The 22,688-nt window shown below is 42.3% G+C and overlaps 1 protein-coding gene across 4 annotated transcripts in view; it reads right to left on the bottom strand.

The window, feature by feature from the left end:
• NIPA1 (NIPA magnesium transporter 1) overlaps positions 1-22,688 on the bottom strand; it is a 255,889-nt gene that overhangs the window by 195,739 nt on the left and 37,462 nt on the right. For 2 of the 4 annotated variants that reach the window (XM_044072058.1, XM_044072057.1), the window contains exon 2: positions 5,171-5,322. The exons of the other annotated variants lie outside the window; for them this stretch is intronic. The gene's annotated coding sequence lies outside the window, so the exon portion shown is untranslated. The remainder of the gene's footprint in view (positions 1-5,170; positions 5,323-22,688) is intronic. 4 annotated transcript variants of the gene reach the window in all.

Raw genomic sequence — 22,688 nt, 5'->3', positions numbered from 1 at the left:
CATAGGAATACTGCTCACCCTTATGCCCAAATACCTATTCTCCATCTTCAGTTTCTTTGACATCCCTTTTCACAGTAATTTAAAGTTACAATTATGAACAAGGATTTTTCCAACCCAAATTTGATCTCCACTGCCCTTTGTGGACGGAGGCGAATTTTGCCCCTGATGTGCAGTTAGTCTCTATACCAGCCTCCCCTCATCATTCTACGTTTTCCAAGCCCTTCTTCTCTCTTGTCCACTGGTGCATCCAGTCGTTGTACTTTATTTCTTTAGCCTGGTGGCAGAGGCAACATTGCCATAACTGGTACCCTTTGCCCTCGCTTTGATGCAAATATTTGATTCCTCCCCCTCACTTTCTTCCTTAACAAGTGTGCCATACTTTTCTTAACTAAAACACTCACAAAGTAAGGCCTTCCTATATACTAATTTCATTTCTGTAATATTCTATAGTAACTATATTGCCTTAAACTGAATACTTACTTTTCTATACTTTTAGAATAATTTCCCACAACCCAGTTCAAACTCTGTATTGTTATACAGAGCTAATGTGCCCCGATATTCTATACTCACTCACATACTATAGTCCACAACAAAATAAATCCTTTACTGATAAAACACACACATACAAAAAATATTTACATTCCTCCGCTGCATCATGCACTCCATCTTAACTTTTCCCCTCATTTCCTACCGCTTCACCCTCTATTATCGCTCCCCTCATTTCCTACCTCTTCACCCTCTATTATCGCTCCCCTCATTTCCTACCTCTTCACCCTCTATTATCGCTCCCCTCATTTCCTACCTCTTCACCCTCTATTATCGCTCTTCTCTAAAATAATCAAATAAGTCCCATAATCTTGTCATCCACACAGTTTCCTAAGAAGCAGAGAATAAAGTGGATTGTGAGGGCTTTCTTCCTCACCTCAGAGACACGCAGACAGATGTACACAGGGAAGCACAGACAAACACGCACAGACCCAAAGACACAGACCCACAGACATACCCACCCACTCAATGGATAGATTATAGAGTTGCCAATCCATCTACCATGTCTTTGGCACATTGGAGGGCATGTAGATTCCACAAAAGGAACCTCACTCAAGAACCAAACCAGAGACCCTGTTGTTGTGAAGTGACAATGCTACTAAATATGCTACCCACACAGCCATGCACCCCCTCAAACACACTACATAACTTCTCACACACACACAAACACACTACTCTGCAATTCTTATCCAACCCATCTCTCCATAACCTTGAACCCTACACTCCCCACAACTTCCTATGCTGCAGAGTATCCCTTGCCACCATCCCAAACCCCATAAAAGCACCCTTCATGCCTATATAATACATTTCCAAAGTTCCTTATTAAGCAAACTCCTGTACTGTTCATCCTACAGCGAAAATTCAATGTCAAAGCCAACCTGGGTCATAGTTACTAGCAACTATATCATAAGACCTACCCTGCTGCCATCAGCTGAACTACACTTTCCCCTACTTAATGTTGACAGCCTCAAAAATAAACTAGAGCAAATACATGCTTTCATGGTTATTCATCCTCCTGACATCATTGCTATTACCGAATCATGTTTTAAAGAAGACACACTACACTTTAGTCACCATTACCCAGGACACCCTTACACATTTAAGGTTCATCCGGGTAAAAGCAGCAGTGGCAACACCTTCATATTACATAAAAATAACAAACAAAGGCAAACTATTTCAAAAGCAAAACTATCCTAATGACCATGTTCCCATTGGATAATTGTACAGATTCCCATACAACCCCCCCCCCACTTTGTGTCCTAGTAGCTGCCTACCAACCACCACCCTCCTCTCCTGCCAAAAATTAAAACTCTTATCATAGAGCTGTTCCAGACCACACAGCCATATAAAAATTTGCTTATTCAAGGAAACTTCAGTATAACCATACAAATGCCTGCTCATAGTGATATTAACTCCTTTATCCTCAAGATCATGCAAACTACTACAAGTTCCAGCAGACCTTACTTCAAAAATAACACATTACTACAGCTTGCCAATACTAACAGCATTAACAAAATATAAATTGGGTACGCCCTCCATCACTAAATGTTCACTCAGCAAAAAACGTTTACTTTCACCATTCCCCTACAAAGTTCCCACCAGGAGATGTCACACTCCATGCTAAATCTCTGCAGATTGTTGTCATACTTAAGACTTCAGTTCAACTGGCTGACATTTTAGGGCCCCTTTATAGTTATCTGCTCTTCATCCAGAAAAAAATATTGCCTACAACAAAAATACCTTTCAACAATTGCCAGACTGTATGAAACAAACTAAAAACACTGGTTCTAAATAAAAAAAAAAAAAAAACAGAGACATAGTTTGGACAAATGTAAAGCTGACCCTATCCAAAAAACTAATTAAGTGTCTGAAGTGTAACCATGAAATCAGTAATATTCCACAAAAATTATCTACAAAATCAACAAGCTTTAAATTTGCATAAACCAAAGCATTTCTGGATGCTAGCTAACACTACCGTTGACAGGTTTTCTAACTCAAACATGGTGGACAGTACCGCTAAATATATGCTCTGATAACCTCCACTCCAATGACCATCTACAATTTACTAACCTTTCCCCACCTTTACAATAGCTCACTCCTCAAACCCTCCACTGTGCACATTTCATTTTTACTTCTCTTATATAAAAGAAAGAGAAAGAGAGCAAACCTCTGAACTTCCATTCCAAACAGTGTCCCTCCAGGCCCTGATAGACTTCAGCCTTGGTCCATCAGACTGTGCCATGAATACCTAATCCAACCATTAGATACATCTATGATCTCAGTTTCTGTAATAACATGATGCTGCAGGTCTGGAAACAAGGAGATGATACCCCCTTCCGAAAACTCCCAAAATGTTCTCACTGCAGGATCTTGGCTCTATTGCCAAGGTTCCCATACTAAGAAAACTCCTCAAAAAATTAGTTTACGATAAAAATAACCGTACTTGCAAAATGCTCCCTGCTGTTCAGAAACCAGTCCATTCTTGGTCCAGTTGTAGTACCATGACCACCTTTTACATACTTAAAGACAAGAAGCAAAATAGAAACTAAACAGGCATCTATCTTTCCCCACCTTTTCACTATCCCATTCCTCAATTCCTCAAGCCATCCACTGTACACGTTTCCTTTTTACTTCTTTTAATAAAAAGGGGAAGAGAGAGAGAGAGAGAGAGAAAGCAAACATCTGAACTTCCATTCCAAATAGTGGCCCTCCAGCCCCTGATGGGCTTCAGCCTTGGTCCATCAGACTGTGCCATGAACACCTAATCCAACCATTACTAGGGATACATGTTAATTCCCCGAAGACGGCTTCAACAAATGCAAAAAAAAAAAAACTAAAGTTTGCTGAAACCACCTTCAGCAAACATTAAAAGAGGTTCCACAACAGTAGAATAAAAGGGAATCTCCACTGTCTGCGAAAGCAGTTTTGGTGAACTGATTTTTATTTTATTTGCATTCGCTGAAAATACTTTTGGTGACCTAACATGCACTCCTTTATAGATATTAAGTCTTTGAAAATAATCTTCTCCTAGACTTTCTGCCACTGGAATTAACTCCAAGACTTCCCATCACAAAGTCTAAAATAGGCTTCTCTACTTCCTCCTCTGCCATATTACGCAGAGTAGTACCCCAGGGGTCTGTCTTATTCCCCTTATTCTGCTCCCTCACTGCCCCATCATACGCTATATGCCCATCTATAGATATAACACATCTCCTTCTACTATCAAATCTTAAGAAGAAGATATCCAGCCTGGTGGTGTAAAGGGATAAACCTCTGTCTAAAATCCAGATGAACAGAATTCAGTTAGTGGTTCAAGCACTTGACAGAGCTGGCAGGGAGGATGGGTGTGTCTATCTTAGGAGTGAAGGGGTGGAGCTAGCTGTACACTCCAGCTATCCTTTAGAAGAGGGGTGGGGGTACATAACACACCCATCCACAAACTGGGTTGTTGAGCAAGAGCACAACAGCATGCTCTTGCAGAAGGGGAAGGTATTGTGGTGGTCCCTTATGTGATGTGGGTTGTTTATTATCCTACCCTATAGAAGGAACAGGAAGTTAAGCTACAGGAAAAAATTACCTCATAGCAAGGATGCTGTGGGGACAGAAGCAACCCTCACAAGTACCTGAATGATGACCCCCCCCCCCCAGCAGCAAGTCTCACCCTAGTGGATCCAGTGAATGATATGCACCTTTGGGGAACACGCAGGCTTCAGAAAAAAAAAAAATAAAAGCACATGCCCCAAATAAACAAATTTTCCACAACAACCATCCTCCAATGTGCAAACCACTTTCACTACCTTGGGATCTGGCTAAGTGCTCAGACTTGCATTGTCATTTCTACATTAACTAAAGAAAAAAAATCTGTAAACCTTTTCCCACTTACTCTCCATAAGGAAAAAAAAATTCAAAAGGTAATTGTATTTACAAGCATAGTTCTTTTCAGCTGCCTCCTTATCAGTCCTCGACAATATCATCAGATCAAATTTGTAGATTCAGTACCCTTTCCCCTAAAATAAGGCAGCACTCGCAAAGACAAAATTACTTCCTATTAAACAAAGATCATAGTTACTTCTAAGGCCTTTTCTGTTCAAGCTGTGCACCCAACAATCATTCTCTGTGCTCGTTGGTCATCTCACAGATGGATACTCCAGTTACAATCTGTGATTTTGCCTCCCTCCTTTCTTCAGGAAATATCCTTCTCCTGTCTGAGAATAAGCTTCACTGCAGATTGCTCCTTTTCAGTCACGAAACCCAAACTTTGGGAAACCTGCACTCCTCGCTAAGCAGACATTCAAACCTTTCCTAACTGGAAAAAAAAAAGAAAGAAGGCCTCTCTGTCTCAGTAAATTAGAACTGTTGCTGCATCACTGATAAAATCTAACTAGTCACATACCCCTTTTTAATCCCTCCTTCATGTCATCTTAACCACTTTACTACTGTTCATCTCCTCTAACTCCTAACTTCAAATTTAGACATTAAACTTTGAAATATTACTCATATTGGATCTTTTTGCCATATTTAACTCAAAATCACATCCAGACATTAACTTTAGTTTACTGAATTAGAACATTAATTTGCAGAGTTAAATAATACTGTATATATGGTGTTAAGTTCAAACTGTTACCTTACTACTACTTTTATGTTTTGTATCCCAGGCTGGGCTGAAGATGGCCCTTGTAGATTAGTGCTGTATCCTGGTTAACAAATATAATAGAAGATGGGACATCATCATATATCAGACACTGGTCTGCCTCTCAAATGCTCAAATCAGCCACCCTTGAAACAGAAGAGATACATGAATTGGCAAAGCATACTCTATGTACCAGGATACACTTTCTCAGTTTTTTTCTTTAATTTCCTTTTATTGAATCTAAACTATTCAGCAATTACAGACAACTTTGGTTTCAAATAATTCTGTCAAATAAGCACAATGCCTTAAAAGACATTTGAGATAGGCTTTTCTTGGTTACTTGTGGGGAGCGACTACCCTCTCCATCAAGATGTCAGATTGAGCATCACTAACTACATCTGCCCACTCTGTCTCCTCATGAAACGTACTGCAGGCAGGCCCTGGTACTTAGTGTCAGTCATGATAAGGCTTTATCATGTTAATATGGTAGGGTTTTTATGTTTCTGCCTCCTGCCTGGCAACTGTATCATGCAACTTGTATCACTTACCTTTTCCACAACGCTAAATGGGTTCTCCCAATCTGCTGCAGCTGGTTACGTCTCACAGAAATGCCACTGTTTGTTGCCCAACAGAACACTTTCCTGCTGTCCCATCATACCACTCCTCTTGCTGTTGTTATGCTTATGATAGCCGCTCCTGGACCACACCCATGAGTTCCAGAAACCCAGCTTTCCTGTGATAATCATACTCACCCTCCCACTCATCACAAATTAAATCCAGGGGCTCTCTTACCCTGTGACCATACAGTAAGTCAAAGGGTGAAACACCATGGAATTCTGGGATACTTCCCTGTATGCAAACAGAAGATGTGACAGATACTTGTCCAACTCCCTCATGTACTGCTCTGTAAATACCTACAACATGGTATTCAGTGTAGAGTTAAATCTCTCAACTAGACCACTAGTGAGTGGATAGTAGGGGAGCATTTTTTAGGTGCCTCATCCCACAGTACAAGGTTTGATCTTGACCTCTGACCAATGCCTGTTTGGAGTTTGCATGTTCTCCTTGTGTCGCCATGGGGTTTCTCCCATGTCCGAAAAGCATGCTGAGTGTTTCCCTCTCAGACTCACCAATGAATGGAGCTGTGGGCAGCAGCACAGACTCCACATGGTGCCCTACAGGGGGAAGAGTTGCACAGATCAACTGCTCTGGGCATCTACTGTGGTGCGCAGTATCCTCAAGATAGAACACAGATCACTGCTGCGCGCTGTGGCAGGGCTATCCACTCAATGGTGTAAAATATGGCTTTAGGTGATTTGGTCATGCTGACCAATGTCACCATAAATGGGCATGGGTGTTTACCGGTGAAAGTGGGTTGAGGACCCGGCCTACTCTGTCCCAGGTCAGGGACCTGTGCTAATGGTGGGAGGGGTATATGTGCCCCTATTGCCCAGTGTGCACCTGCCATAAAGCCCAGCAGTCCTGGGTGAATAAGCTACTGGCTGGCCGGTGTCTAGTTGCCCAGCCTGGGTTACCTGGGATAGCTCTGTTGAGCGAAAGCTGGATGTAAAACCAACCAACCTGCCAAACATGAACTGAGAATTGCTATACTTAATGTAGGTTCACTGACAGGATGCAGCTTGGAAGGGGATGACATGATGATACGGAGGAGGCTGGACATCCTATGTATCCAGGGGACAAGATGGAAGGGAAGTGTAGCAAACCCTCTTGGCTTAGGATCCAGAGTCTACTACTCAGATGGAGGGCAGGCTAGAAATGGTGTAGAAATTGTGGTAAGAGAGAGGTTTCAGAAAGCAGTAAGGGATATCATCAGAATTAATGCCAGACTCATGGCAGTCAGACTCCAGTGTAATGATAGGGCAGTAATCATAATCTCAGCCTATGCCCCACAGCAGGGTTGTGATAGTGAGGAAAAGAGTGCATTCAGACAGCAGTTGCAGAACCTACTAGATAAAGCAGGACAACATGAATTGGTGTTGGTAATGGGTGATTTGAATGCACATAGCGGGACAGACAGAAAAGGATATGAGGACTGCCTGGGTCCACATGGGTGGGGCAACAGGAATAAAGGAGAAGCCATTCTAGACTTCTGGCAAATGGCTTGACAGTAGCCAACACATGGTTCAGAAAGAGAGTGTCACAAGGTCACATACAAGAGTAGCCAACATGCAACTCAGGCAGACTTCCTCCTAGTAAGGAAAAGGCACTGGGGCAGAATCCATGATTGCAAAGTCATCCCCAGTGAAACAGTCAGCCCACAGCATAAACCACTAACTGCCACAATCATCTGTAAGCAGTGATCAGAGAAGGCTCTGAAGACCTGAAAGTTGACTGGAGAGAAAGTACAGCAGTTCAAGGAATTACTCAGGGCTCTAGCACCCTAAGAGGAGGAAGAAATAGGTGGAGTTGAAGAAGAATGGCAGCGCCTAAAAACAGCATGCGTTAGGACTACAGAAAAGATATGTGGCTGAGCCAGGTATGGAAATAAGGTAAATAAGGAATGCTGGTGGTGGAATGCAGAAGTCCAGGAAGTCACCAAAAGAAAGAAGGAGTGCAGGAAGAAGTGTGAGACAGAAAAAAACTGACCAGGCTAGGAAGGACTACTGGTTGGCTAACAAAGAAGCTAAGAAAGAAGTGGCAACAGCAAAGAATAGGGCATTGGAGGCACTGTACCAACTTCTGGAAAGTGACTCAGTAAGGGGCACAAAGAAACTATATCAGGTTGCAGGGCAAAGACAGAAAGATAAAGAAGACAAGTCAGACACCCTTCATAAGGGATGCCAGCAACAACCTGCTCATCAGTCCAGAGGACATCAAAGACAGATGGAAGGAGTATTTCCAGTAGCTTCTGAGTGAAGAAAACCCCACAGAAGCTGTACTGCCCCAGAAACAGCCTACAATAACAGAAGAGGAGCCCACCCTAGAAGAAGTAAGAACAGCACTAAGGAAGATGAAGTCAGGGAAAGTAGCAGGTGCAGATGAGGTCACAGCAGATATGATAAAGCAGCAGGTGCAGATGAGGTCACAGCAGATATGATAAAGCAGCAGGTGCAGATGAGGTCACAGCAGATAAAAAAAAAATCCTTGTTTCCCGCCTTTACTGAACTAGAATAGTCCAGTCTTCAGGTATTGCTGATCTCTGGGCTGTGTCATAGTTCCTGTGTTGCCCATATCCTTATTTGGATAGGAGGAAGCTTCTTTGTTCACCAGTGAGAGTGGGGAGCTCTGAGCAGCCTATCTGTCCCTTGAGGAGTGGTTCCAGCCCAGTGACCTGTAGCTTATGGGCCGTTTTGTGTCAGTTCCTGTGTTGCCCATATCCTTATTTGGATAGGAGGAAGCTTCTTTGTTCACCAGTGAGAGTGGGGAGCTCTGAGCAGCCTATTTGTCCCGGTTCCAGCCCAGTGACCTGTAGCTTATGGGCCATTTTGGACCATTTCCTATCTCTTTCTAACCCCCTGCTTTAAAAGCCAGCTTTAGCGCACTTTTGCGCTTGTAATTTAAAGTTTGTCCTGTTTTTTGCATTTACCTGTTGAGGCTACACACTCAAGTGAGCTAGCCTGTGTTACATATTTACTGCATTTTCCTGCTATTTGTTGAAAAAAAGAAAAACAAAAAAAAATTATCCTCGTTTCCCGTCTTTCCTGACCTAGAGTAGTCCAAATACAGGCTTTGCTGCATTCTGGACTTTTGGAAAGTTCATGTGTTGCCCATTTCCTTTCTTGGATAGAGGGAAGTTTCTTTGTTCACCAGTGGCAGTGGGGAACTTAGAGCAGCCTATCTATCCCTGGAGGAGTGTTCCCAGCACAAGAATCTGGTAGTCTATTGGCCGTTTTGGGCCAATTTCTAGTTCTTTCAAGTTCCCCTGTATAAAACCCGCTTTGGCGAGGTTTTTGCGCTTGTTACTACTCAGCCAAGCTCCTTTTGGTCCGGCAGAGTGGTGCTAGCAGCAGAGAGGCCAAAAGAGCGACTGCTAACCTGATAAAAGTGTTTTTTCCTGCTACTATCTCGATCTAGTTAAACTGCAAGTATTTCTGCTTCTTGAACTGTTTTAAACTGTTTAAAGTTGTTTTTGCACCTGCACTTTTAAAGTTTGTCCTGTTTGTTGCATTTACCTGTTGAGGCTACACACTCAAGGGCACTAGCCTGTGTTAAATATTTATTGCATTTTCCTGCTGTTTGTTGCAAAAAAACAAACAAATAAATTATCCTCGTTTCCCCGTCTTTCCTAACCTGGAGTAGTCCAAATACAGGCTTTGCTGTATTCTGGACTTTTGGAAAGTTCCTGTGTTGCCATTTCCTTTCTTGGATTAAGGGAGGCTTCTTTGTTCACCAGTGGCAGTGGGGAGCTTAGAGCAGCCTATCTATCCCTGGAGGAGTGTTCCCAGCACAAGAATCTGGTAGTCTATTGGCCATTTTGGGCCAATTTCTAGCTCTTTCAAATCCCCCTGTATAAAACCTGCTTTGGCAAGGTTTTTGTGCTTATTACTACTCAGCCAAGCTCCTCGTGGTCCTGCAGAGTGGTGCTAGCAGCAGAGAGGCTAAAAGAGCAACTGCTAACCTGATAAAAGTGTTTTTTCCTGCTACTACCTGGGCGACTGTCCGATCTAGCTAAACTGCAAATATTTCTGCTTCTTGAATTGTTTTAAACTGTCTAAAGTTGTTTTTACACCTGCACTTTTAAAGTTTGCCCTGTTTGTTGCATTACTTGTTGAGGCTACACACTCAAGTGCGCTAGCCTGTGTTACATATTTATTGCAATTTCCTGCTGTTTGTTGCAAAAAAAAAAAAAAAAAAAAAAAGTTATCCTTGTTTCCCGTCTTTCCTGACCTAGAGTAGTCCAAATACATGCTTTGCTGTATTCTGGACTTTTGGAAAGTTTCTGTGTTGCCATTTCCTTTCTTGAATAGAGGGAGGCTTCTTTGTTCCCCAGTGGCAGTGGGGAGCTTGGAGCAGCCTATCTGTCCTTGGTGGAGTGTTCCCAGCGCAGGAATCTGGTAGTCTGTTGGCTGTTTTGGGCCAATTTCTAGCTCTTTCAAGTCCGCCAGTATAAAACCCGCTGTAGCGCGGCTTTGCGTGATTTTGTGCATAGCGCGGCATTGAGCAGTGCCGCTTATTTGGGTTTGAGCCTTGGAACTGATCTAGTTCTCATAATAAGCACCCTATTCCTACGCTAAAGCCTAGCACTTGCTCACTAAAGCAATTATAAAAGTCAGCACTAAAAAATTAAAAGCACTACACCCTCACAAACTCCCCTTGAGTAACTTGTTCCCAATTGGCCCTTTTTTTCAATTATAAAGGAATTCCCAATACTATTCTAGCATGTCCAAAGGTCAGTTGTCAATCTCCTCTCCGGTCCAGCTGGTGAACCTGGGAATATTGAGGCAATGTTACAACTGCCTAATGTACACAGAAAACCCTCTCCTCCTCCCAACAAATTCCAACACATGTGAGAGATGCAACCATATAGCCAAACTGGAGGCTAAGCTCTCTCAACTCAGTACTGGAGTAACCAGTCAGGAGGAGAAGGAAACCACACTCACTACAATTCCAGTCTCACATAGACCTACCACGACAGCAAACCAAACACATAAACACACAAAAACATACTTGGAGGCTCTAAATAAAAATCTGCCTAAGCAGCAGAGACCTCCAAAGCAGACACCCAAGAGCAACCGCTACCCCAAAACAAAACACGTGCAACACATAGCTCACAAAGCCAGTGTGCCAAACAGTCACAGCCCTTAAGGCTAAACAACACACCTGATACACTTGTAATAGGTGACTATCATCAGGCACACTGACGTCCCGTTCACCAGGCTGAACAAGGAGAAGGTCATGGTGAGCTGCCTGCCGGGCGCTAGGATCCGCCACATAACACAAGCACTCAGGTCACTCCAAGGCAAGTACAAATATGACTCAGTCATTGTCCATGCTGGTGTGAATGACCTGAGACGTACCTCCCTGGACTACATGAAAAGAGACATAGAGGAGCTCTCTGAGCATGTAGCCCAGGCCGGTATGACCCTGACCTTGAGTAGCATCTTACCCTCACCAAGAATGATGCCACAGTATGAAGACAAGATTATCAATTTCAACAATTGGCTTAAGTATTGGTGTCATTCAAAGGGGATCCAATGCCTGTCAGCCTGGGATGACATGCTCGACAAGCCACGATGCTTCGCTAGGGACGGCTTTCACCTGTCACCCCTGGGCTTTCGGATATTGGCAAAGGCTCTTGCTACCTCCATAGTGCCTTTTTTAGGCAAGGCTCAAAAGACAAACCCACCTCCATAGGTATCACAAGGGATAAGAAACTAAGAGTAATGCTACTCAACGCCAGAAGTCTAAACCTCAAGATGCACGCACTCTAAACTCTCCTTAGCATGGAGAACATCGATATCTGTGCAGTAACAGAAACCTGGTTCAAGGCTCTCGAGAGCACCCCAGCACTACCAGGTTATACCTCATACCATGCTTTTCGGCCCCAAAACTTGGACCGAACCACAAAAGGAGGGGGAGTATCAATATTCGTCAAAGATACCCACAACCTCCAGGTTGGTGGCACAGCACGAAGCATCAGAGACTATCCATGTGCAACTAACAGTGGGTAAAACTGCCTTCCAGTTTATAGCCTGCTACAGACCACCCTCCCAAACCCAGGAACCCCACTCGGCCTTCCTGAGAACACTGGAAAATATGAAGATCTCTCCAAACACCATTATAATGGGTGACTTCAACTACCCAGCCATAGACTGGGAGCATTACTCTAGCTCCAACACCCTAGCCCAAAGGTTCCTAGAATTTATAAACTCAAATGCTATGGAACAACTTGTTACCACTCCCACAAGAGGGGAAAACATACTGGACCTGATCATCACCAACATGGGGACTCTATGCTCCAGACCAAAAGTGTATCCCTCACTGGTAAGATTAGACCATAAACTAATCTCACTGGATATTCACATCCCGACCCCACCCCATGCCCAGAAAACCACAGTGAAAAACTTCTCTAAAGCAAATTTCACACTCCTCAAAACTGAGGTGGAATCCTTCAAAGCCCCCGGGCCTGTGGATAATACGGCCCAGACCACTAAATCCTTTATAAATGCATTCTATGAACACCTTCAGGAATGCATGGATCATGCAATCTCAAACAAAACCAAGACCCAATCCTCCAAAGGCAGACATCCTGTCTGGTGGACCCCAGCCATAAACAAACTATACAATAGGAGGAGGAAGCTACTACATGACAGAGCAAAATCCCAAAAAGGGAAGGCATCTCTGATCAGTATTAGCAAAAAACTATGGGCACTCATAAAATCATCTAAGGCCAGCTTCGAGAGACAAATTGCACAGGACACCAAGGATAATCACAAGGCTTTCTTTAGTTACGTTAGGAACCTGGGTGGGAATTCCCAGATATGCTCAGAATTAGTCCAAAATGACAAAAAATACACCGAACCCACAGACATTGCCAACATCCTAGCTGGCAGGTTCAGCGCAAACTTCTCCCCCCCCTCCCCACCAAAAGGGCTAATATCTATCCCAGCAGAGTGCTGCCCCCCTGACATCTCAGATGCTCAGGTAAGAGCTGCCCTCTCCAAAGCAAGAAACACAGCATCAATGGGACCAGACGGTGTCCCAGGCTGCGTCCTACATGAACTCCAAGAAGAGCTAAACCCAAACATAAAACTACTGTTCAATCTCAGCCTTACTACAGGATATGTACCCAAAGAGTGGCGTACAGCAACAGTGGTCCCTCTCCACAACGGCGGTGCCTCAACGGATCCTGGAAACTATCGCCCCATAAGTCTCACTAGCTTGGTCTGCAAAGCTATGGAAAGGATCATCATGGACCTTATAAATAAAGATATTGGGGACCTACAGACACTGGATCCTACCCAGTTCGGCTTTGTTAAGGGCAGATCCTGCCTCTTAAACCTGGTCGATTTCTTTGAAACCGTCACCAAGGCCATTGACAAGGGGAAGGTGGTCCACACAGCCTACCTGGACCTCGCAAAAGCCTTCGATACAATACCCCACTCGGGCATTATAGATAAGCTCACCAGCTTAAATATAAACCCCTATGTCACTAGATGGGTTGCAAACTGGCTCAAGGACAGAACCCACATGGTTAGAATAGCTGGAGCCATGTCAGACTCCAAACCAGTTACAAGTGGCGTCCCACAAGGCTCAGTCTTGGGACCTCTCTTGTTCGGTATATATTTCTCGGAGGTACAGGCCAACATGGAAGGACTGTGGCTGACCAAGTTCGCAGATGACTGCAAACTGGGCGCCATAATAGACTCTCCAGCTGACACAAGCATCCTCCAAAAGGGCCTCATAGAAACAGACAACTGATGCTAGAGCCATGGCCTCAAGCTAAATGCCAAAAAGTGTATAGTCATCCCCTTTGGCAAAAACAAAGTGCCCACAAATTACCACATAGGTGGTAATCCATTAAGTACAGAAGAAGTAATTAGGGACCTGGGGACCCAAGTTGATAGCAATCTCTCATTTGACAACCACGTGGCCAAAGTGGTTAGAAAAACATTTTATATAGCCCACCTAATCATGAAGGGATTCACATCTAGATCAGGGGAGGTCATCGTGCCTCTTTAGTCATCCCTCATCAGGCCCATAATTGAGTACAATGCCCCTTTTGGGATGTACCTTACCAGACACCTGCAACAACTGGAAAGACCCCAAAAGTACCTCACCAAGAGGATCAAGGGGCTCAAACAGATGCCGTATGCTGCCCGGTTAAAGAAACTCCAGCTGTACTCAGTGGCATACCGCCTGCTCAGAGGCGATCTGTGCCTGACGTATAAAGCCATGTCCAACCCGGAATTAATCGACATGCTGCACCTCAGAAAATCCAAATCCCATTGAGCTACGCGCTCGAAGGACTTAAACCTCAGCACTGAAATAAATAGGACATGCTGGAGGGACAGATTCATAACCCAGAGGCTCCCTTCACTCTGGAATAAAATCCCAGTCCAGGTTAGGCAGAGTCCCTCATTGACTCTCTTCAAGAGGAATCTTGATGAGTGGATGGGAGATCGTAGGTTTACCCCGGGTATCACTTCTGTGTTACTGTTAGACAGAGGCACAGTATACTAACCTCAAAAAAGAGCATAGCAAAATTAATTTAAAATGGGTGGCGAAAGCCATACACACTCTGGCTAGGCTTATAAATGCCCTAGGGCAGATAGCCTAGTATGAACCTATGAACCTATGATAAAGATGCTGGGTGAGATAGTGAAGAAATTGCTCCTGGGGGTACTAATAGCAATGTGGAGAGAAAGGCGTATATGAGATGACTGCAGAAAAAGCATACTTGTGCCAGTGTACAAGAACAAAGGGGACATCCACAACTGTGGGCAGTACAGAGGTATCAAACTCCTATCACACTGCATGAAAGTTCTGGAGAGGGTGATTGATAAACGGATACACAGAATAGTAGAATGTAAGATGGGAGATGAGCACTTTGAATTCAAATCAGGATGCAGCACAATTGACCCAATGTTCGCATTGAGACAGATACTTGAGAAGAAGCTAGAGATGAAGAGAGTATCTAACTGGTCATTCCTAGACTTGGAAAAAGCATATGACAAGGTCCCAAGAAAGCTGATATGGGCAGTACTGCAGTGGTTTGAAGTCCCAGAAACACTGGTAGAATTAGTGCAGGCTATGTACAAGGACCCAATGACTCAAGTATGAACACTGTTCGGCCTCACAGAGGGGTTCCCAGTGGCTGTGGGTGTACATCAGGGTTCAGCTCTGAACCCACTGCTGTTCATACTGGTTGTTACTGTTGTGTCTTTCGGCTTTTCCCGGTTAGGGGTCGCCACAGCGGAACTCCGGTCCGCTAATGATTGGCAGTAGATTTTTACGTACCGAGTTGCCGGCTCTGACGCACAACCTTCAACGAAGGTAAGCCCATTTACGCACGTCTCCACACAGAAGACACTTTTGCTGAGAATTGAACAGGACAACGTCTTACAGTGAGGCGACAACGCTACCGCAGCACCACCACCGCAGTCTACTGCTGTTCATACTGTGATGGACTATATTAGCAAACAGGCTGGAGGGGACAAATCAACAAAGCTGCTGTATGCAGACAATGTGGCAGTACAGGCAGACTCTGAGCTAGAACTTCAGCAAAGGATAGGAGAATGGAATGCAAATCTGAAGGCACATGGGATGAAACTAAGTACAGATAAGACAGTGGTAATGGCAGCAAATTGGGGAAATCAGAAGAAGCTGAGAATAGAGCTAGAAGGGAAGATAGTGGAACAGGTAAACACCTTCAAGTATCTGGGAGGAGTAGTCGAGAAGAAGGGTAGTCTGAATGAAGAGGTCAAAGCTTGAATCAGAGGGGCTGCAGCCAACTGGCATAGAGTATCAGGTGTAGTCTATGACAGAAGAATGCCAAAGAAGCTGAAAAGTAAGGTGTACAAGACAGTGGTGCGACCAGTACTACTGTATGGTACAGAAACCTGGGTAGTATAGGCAGAACAGTTGAAGAACCTAGAGGTGATGGAAATGAAGTGCCTGAGCGGATGATGAAATGAGGACACAAGAGCAGAAACCAAAGTAGCTCCAATTGCAGAAAAGATCAGAGAGAACAGATTACAGTGGTTTGGACACTTGTATAGAAAAGCAGAAGACAATCTGGTGAGGAAGATTTGGGACAGACAAGAAGAAGGAAAGAGGAAGCTATGATGTCCAGCAAAGAGGTGGATGGATTGTGTGAAAGAAGATCTGTGACAGTCAGACATGAGTGCTGAAGAAGGCAGGAGTGTGGCACTGAATCAAGAGAGTTGGTCACAGTTAACACAATATCCCAACCCCATGTAGAAAAATGGGAAAAAGGGGGCTGATGATGATGATGATGATCTGGTATGAATCCCACAGTACTTCCACAAACATGTCAGCAAGTCTGACAAATCTGGCACATCTATCAGTCAGTATAAGCCACGGTGGTGCAGCGGTAGCGTTGTCGCCTCACAGCAAGAGGTTCTCACATTTGATTCTCAGCTGGAGCTCCTTCTGTGGGGAGTCTACATGTCCTCCCCGCGATCGAGTGGCACTCGAAAGACATGCGTAAATGGGGGTGCCTTCATTGAAGGTTGGGCATCAGGCTGGCACCTCGGCACTGTAAAAATCTACTGCCAATCATTAGCGGACCGGAGTTCCATTGTGGCGACCCCTAACTGGGAAAAGCCAAAACAACAACAAACATCAGTCAGTATTTCCGTAGGAAAACCTACCCTGCTGAAAATGTCTAGCAAAGTATTTTCTACCTTTTCTGCTTCAGCAAAAGAGAGTCCCCTCTACTGGTTAGCTAGTGATATAATCCACCAACCCCAGAATACTTATTTATTTACTTAACATTTGTTTACCAGGGAAGTCTGACTGGGCAAAATTGCCCATTTTCAGCGGAGGCCCAGGGAGAAAAGCTACACATAACAACATAAGTCAGTATTTTAAACAATAGTGAAACAATCACAGAAATGACAGTAATAAATCACATAACATATTACATATAAATATATTTCTTACCCTATGGAATTTGGGGTACTCTGAGATCCCACAATATCCATAATTTTCCAGTGAAACACTTTCTCAATAACAGGTAAAGGCAAAGTGATAAAAGTCTGGAAGGTTTTGTTTAACGATATTTAAAAGGCCAGGAGGCACCAACATCATGGAAGAAAGCTGTGGTGGCTGTAATACCGAAAGATGATAAAGACCCATTTGATCCAGCTTCATATATTCCCATTTAAATTGTAAACCATGATTATGCATATGTCTACAATGGCTAAAAGAATGGCAAAGGTGACAGATATAGACCACTGTGGTTTTGTGGAGGGAAAACAAACATTTGACAGCATTAATAGAACAATGATGATCCACAGGAAAGCATAATGTAAAAAAATACTGCTGTTACTGTTGGGTCTTGATGCAGAGAAAGCATTTAACAGAGTAAGCCTGGATTTTATGAGCATATTAATGGAAGCATTAGAATTTCCCAATACAAAAAGAAAGTTAATTAGAAGGATATATGACACATCTTGATGAGTGGATGGGTAATCGTAAGTTCTACCCTGGGATCACTTCAGGAGCCCTGTTGACAGATGCCCAGGTTACTAATCTAATGGGGAGGCGAAAGCCATCGCTCTGTGGCTAGGCTTATAAATGCCCATGGGCAGATAGCCTAGTACTTATCTATGAACCTATGAACATCGGAGGCAAAAATCAAGGCATGAGAGTTCCTCCCTGATAAGTTGTATCTTAAAAGAGGAACCAGGCAGGGGTGTCCTCTTTCTCCTTTGTTATTTGTGTTATATTTAGAACCACTGGCAAAGAAAATAAGGAACTCAGAAATTAAAGGATATAATTGGTACAGTGTTAAAGCAAAGTTGGTTTTATTTGCAGATGATATTTTCTACCTGATGGAACCAGAAAAGGCCATCTCAGTGCTGTAGAATATTCTGAGACAGTTCTGTTTTTTTTTTTTCTGTATATAAACTTAGCGAAGATTAAACAAAGGTTATAGCTATAAGCTATGTACCCACACATGAATTGGTTCAACAATACCCATATTTATGGGCACATGATATAGTTAAGTATTTAGGAACATGGATTAAAAAGGATTTGGTTATGGCAGCCAAGGATATGTAGGAAAAAATTAAAGAAAAGATACTACAAAAAAATGAGAAACTAGAAACTCTTGTTTATCAATGTGGATAGCAAGATACAAGCAGTGAAACATTTTCTTTAGTCCCTTCAGTTTTATACAATCTTCAGGCATTTTTTTATCAACCATCAGAGAAGTTGTAGACAGTAAAAGAATTAAAGGATTTCACTTGGGAGGTGGAAGAGGACAAGAGTCAAGTGGGATAAGCTGATCCTCCCAACAGAACAAAGTGGTTTAGGATTACATGATTGGAAGAGATATTTTAGAGCCATGCAGTTAAGCCTGTTATATAGAACACAAGCAAAAATCTACAACTGAAAGTGGAAAGGGATGATGATGAAGTTGGGGGGGGGGGTAATTCAAGAAATAAGGAAAGAATGGCATTTTGGGCACAGATCCTGAAGAATAAGAACAAGTCATACCGAATATTATATTCATAAAGTAGCAGAAAGTACAAGAAAAACTGAGTTGACATGGGAATGGAGAAAGGAACTTCTGCCAATAGGGATAACTGCAATTAGGGGTACAGAAACGAGACAAGATGGTACTGGAGGAAGCGGCAAAGGAACCAAAGTACTGCGAGCAAATAATTAGAAAAGGAAAGGTGAGGTAAGAGTATAGGCAAAGAGAAAGGGATAGGCGATTCTTAAGTGAAATATCTACTCTGCTAGAGTTTTTAGTTGAATCAATAACATCTGCTGTTAAAAGGGGATAATTAGTAGGGGATATAAAATATTGCATGATTACTATAAGAATTAATCACAGGAGATTAGAAAAGATTGGGAAGAGAGACTGGAAAAAGCAATTTAGAAGGGAATAATGAAGAACATATGTATGGCTCTCAAGTATGCAACAAAGTCCAGAAGGTTTAGGCTCTTTGCCTGGAGGCTGGAAGGGTTTATGTAGGTATTGTTATATTCCGAGCAGACTGCAAAGAATTTTTCCTTAGACAGACAGCAAATGTTGGAGGTGTGATGGGAAAGAAATAGGCAACTAGGAACATGTTTTTCAAGAGTGTAAGAACATGGCAAATTCCTTACTGAATACTATGGATGAAATAGTGGTGACCAAATGGCTGTAACTAAGGAATTGATTCTTTACAGCTGGAACACAAGATCTGAATTGCCTTGACTTAGAAAGGCCTTAATTATATTGTCTGCCAAGAAAGCAATTACTAGAAAATGGAAACCAAAATTTAAAACAAATATATTTGAAAATTGAATATTGTAGAATAGAAAAAAAAGAACTGGAAGAGGGAACTTTAGAAAGGGAAGAAGCAAATTACTTAGAAGTAAATGAAAACTGTGGGAACAATGCATGCATAATAATATTAAGGAGGAGTGAGATTTAAGTGAAGGCAGAAAATGAGTGATTTGTGCAATATTGGACTAAACAACCATTGTTATAAAGAAAGCAAACGTAACGTATAATGTGTGTAAATAGAAAAAAATGTTAATGTGGTTTGTTTTCTTTTCTGATAATGTGCTGTGTCTTAAAAGTGATATTTTAATAAAGGTATTAATGGAAAACAGTTACATGGGAAAGGGAGAAGCCAAGGGGTATAGGGGTTAGATGTTTCCAAGTTAACCAAATAGGGCATGTAATGTCCACTCAGATGACTTGGGGGGGTGTCTCAAGAAGCATTAGTCAAGACTAGTACTATGACAGTGCGAGTTGTGCAGAGGTAACAGCTCTACCTAACTTCAACAAAGTCTGTATCTTACCCTCATAGAAAGGAGAAGGGAAGGAGGCTGTTCCCAAGAGGGACAGAGCCTCTGACATAACCAGAGTCAAACCTGCAGTGATCAGACATAAAAGCTACTTGCTTAGGCAGTCCACTCCACTTCAGGCAATAGGTGGGAAGCCTTTTAGGGTAACATTGACCAGAGTTTATCTGGACTGGGAAGAGGAGGAAGGTAGCAAGCATGTGGCTGTATTTGAAGACATTCTTGGTAATGTCCTAATCGGGAATGACTGACAGTAAGGTACCTTGTGTGCATACTGTTACGTGCAGCTATGCATGGATGTACTCTCCTGGAGAAGGTACTGGGGGGAGGACAAACCTCCATACTGGGCTGCTTCGGGGGAAGGGGTCTTTGCAGTTGCAGCAAAGTGGGACATGAGCCACAGCAGCTGAATGGTACTGGGTTTCCCTTGGACGGCGACACTTTTAGGAAAGAGGCAAGTGTTACTGGTCAGCTAGAACATGAGGCACCCCTGGCAGATGGTACAAGACTTTTTGGAAGGGGATCTGAGGAAAGTCACCAGGGAGGACTTCAGGCTCCTCTCTCAGAACCTACTTTACAGGATTTGGGGGGGGGGGGTAACAAAGGAGGCTCCAGATACTCTAGGGCAGAGGCAATCCACATAATGGGACAAAGGATTGTTGTGCAGGGTTTGGATTCCTGTAGGTGGGCTACAGGGAGAGTTATACAGCAGATTGTAGAAGCCAGGGTCTTCCAAATGGCATTTCTGGCCATAGCCTATAATATTCCTTTTGCAGTCTATATGGACATAAAGCATTCTAAAAGACGACGTATGCAGAATGTTTATTGTTTTGGGGATTCTAAAGGATTTAACAGGGTACTGTAGGACCTACGAGCAGAGCAAGAAGGTTGGCAAAACTTCATTTATGCTTTTACCTTTATTTTTAGCACCTTTATTGAATTATTATTTGTAACACAGGCAGACTTACATTTATATAAAAGTAATCAAATCATATTAAGTTCACATTTACAAACATTATAGGATATACAACAATATATGTGATAAACAATCCAAACAATAGTACATAAATTATTAAATTCTTGCATTCTCTTAAATGTCACTCCTCCAAAACATTTTTCTGCACAAATTGTTCTCACAATTTCCATTTTTTCTATGTAGTTTACTCCTACCCTTTTCAAAAGATCATACTTCCTGTCCTTTTATCTCTGTTACAATATTCACTGTTTCTAGTATAGTTGGTTTAGACTTTGATTTAAATTTTCTAGTAACTGCTTTTTTGGTAGCCGCCAGATTAAACTTAACAAGGACTTACAATGACCAGGCAATTCAGATCCTGACAATTCATTACACTCCCAAAATACGTGTTCCAAGTTATCTCTTTCTTCCCCATAACACCTCCAACATTTGTCATCTACCTTTGGAAAAAATTATTTGGAGTTTGCTTGCGGTATAAAAATATCTATGCAAACATTTCCAGGCAAAAATCCTAAATCTCCTAGACTTTGATGTATACCTGGGAGTCATACACATGTCCTTCCATTGTTTCTTTGTGATTTGCATATCTAATCTCTCTTCCCAATATTTTCTGACCTCTTCTAATTGATTCCTATATTTACAGTGCAATATGTTATATCCTCTACTAATTATCCCTTTTTAACAGCAGCTTCTGTTCTAGATTCAAGTAAAACTCAACCAATGCTGGTCTTTCATTTAGGATTCCCCTCTCCCTTTCTGTCTATATTCTGATAGGAACCGCAATCACTAGATTGGGAAAATCTCCTTTCCCCATTCATATGTTGGCTTAGTTTTTAGATGTGGTAGTTATAACTCCCCTTACGGATCAGCTTTGAAAATCCCACTATCTCCTTTTTTTCTTGAACTCCCCCCACTCCCACTTAATCATGATCAGCCCTTTCCACTTTAAAGTACAACCTTCCACTTGTGTTATGTATATGATCCATAGTTTATAGCTTTAAATTATCCATTCAAATCAGCTAATCCTGAACCACCTTGTTCTATTGGGAGGGTCAACACCCATGTTACTCTTGCCCTCTTTCCCTCCCAAAAAATCCATTCAAATCTTTTTTTTTTTTTTAAATACTGTCCACAACTTCTCATCTGGTTGATAAAAATATGCCCGCTCTATACATAAAACTAAATGGACTAAAAACATTTCCATTGCTTGTATCCTACTAACTATATCCATACACAAGAGTTTCCAGTTTGAGTTTTTATATTTTTTTTTGTTTCTTCTCTTCCTTAGTTGCCATAATAGAATCCTTTTTAACCCACACTCCTACATACTTCATCTTATGTCCCCATAAACACGGGGATGGTTGAACCAAGTCATGAATGGGTACATGATGTATACCTATAGCCTTTGTTTTATCTTCATTCATTTTAAATCATGAAAACATATGAAACTTTCACAAGACTACCATACTAACTACATCCTTAAATTCGGAGTCCTTTATTTTACTTGTCAGTGGCTCTAAATATACAAGCAAACAACAAAAGGAACTGGACCCCACTGCCTGGTTCCTTGGATCAAACAGCTTATTGGAGAGAACCCTCCCACTTTAATTTTTGCATTTGATTCTTCATATAACCCCTAATTAACCTTTTTATTGTATCAGAGAAGGCAAATGCTTTAACTGCCACACACAAAAAAATCCCAGCTTACTCTGTTGAATACTTTCTCTACATCAAGACCCACCAGAAACAGTAGTATTTTCTTACATTCCGATTCACATTGGATCATAATTGTTCTATTAGTTGTTAAATGTTTCTCTCTCCTCCACAAAACTACACTGATTCTAATCAATTTAGACAACACCTTTGCCATTTCTTTAGTTAGTACAAACACTTTACAATCATGGTTTAAAACTGAAATACATCCATATGAGGCCTGGCAGGTCTTTACCCTCTTTAGATAATGCAGCCACCACAGCTTTCTCAAGATGCTGGTGCTTCTCCTCCTTTTAAAATAGTATTAAACAAAATCTTCCAGATCTTTACCACTTTTTCCTCTTCTAACTTCCACAGGAATAGTACCTG

Source organism: Protopterus annectens, chromosome 5.part0 (genome assembly GCF_019279795.1).
Source record: "Protopterus annectens isolate FY-2018-M chromosome 5.part0, PAN1.0, whole genome shotgun sequence".
In the NCBI taxonomy this organism is placed as follows: Eukaryota; Metazoa; Chordata; order Ceratodontiformes; family Protopteridae; genus Protopterus; species Protopterus annectens.
The sequence above is the reverse complement of the archived record's forward strand: the minus strand, read 5'-3'. Positions and strand labels throughout refer to the sequence as shown.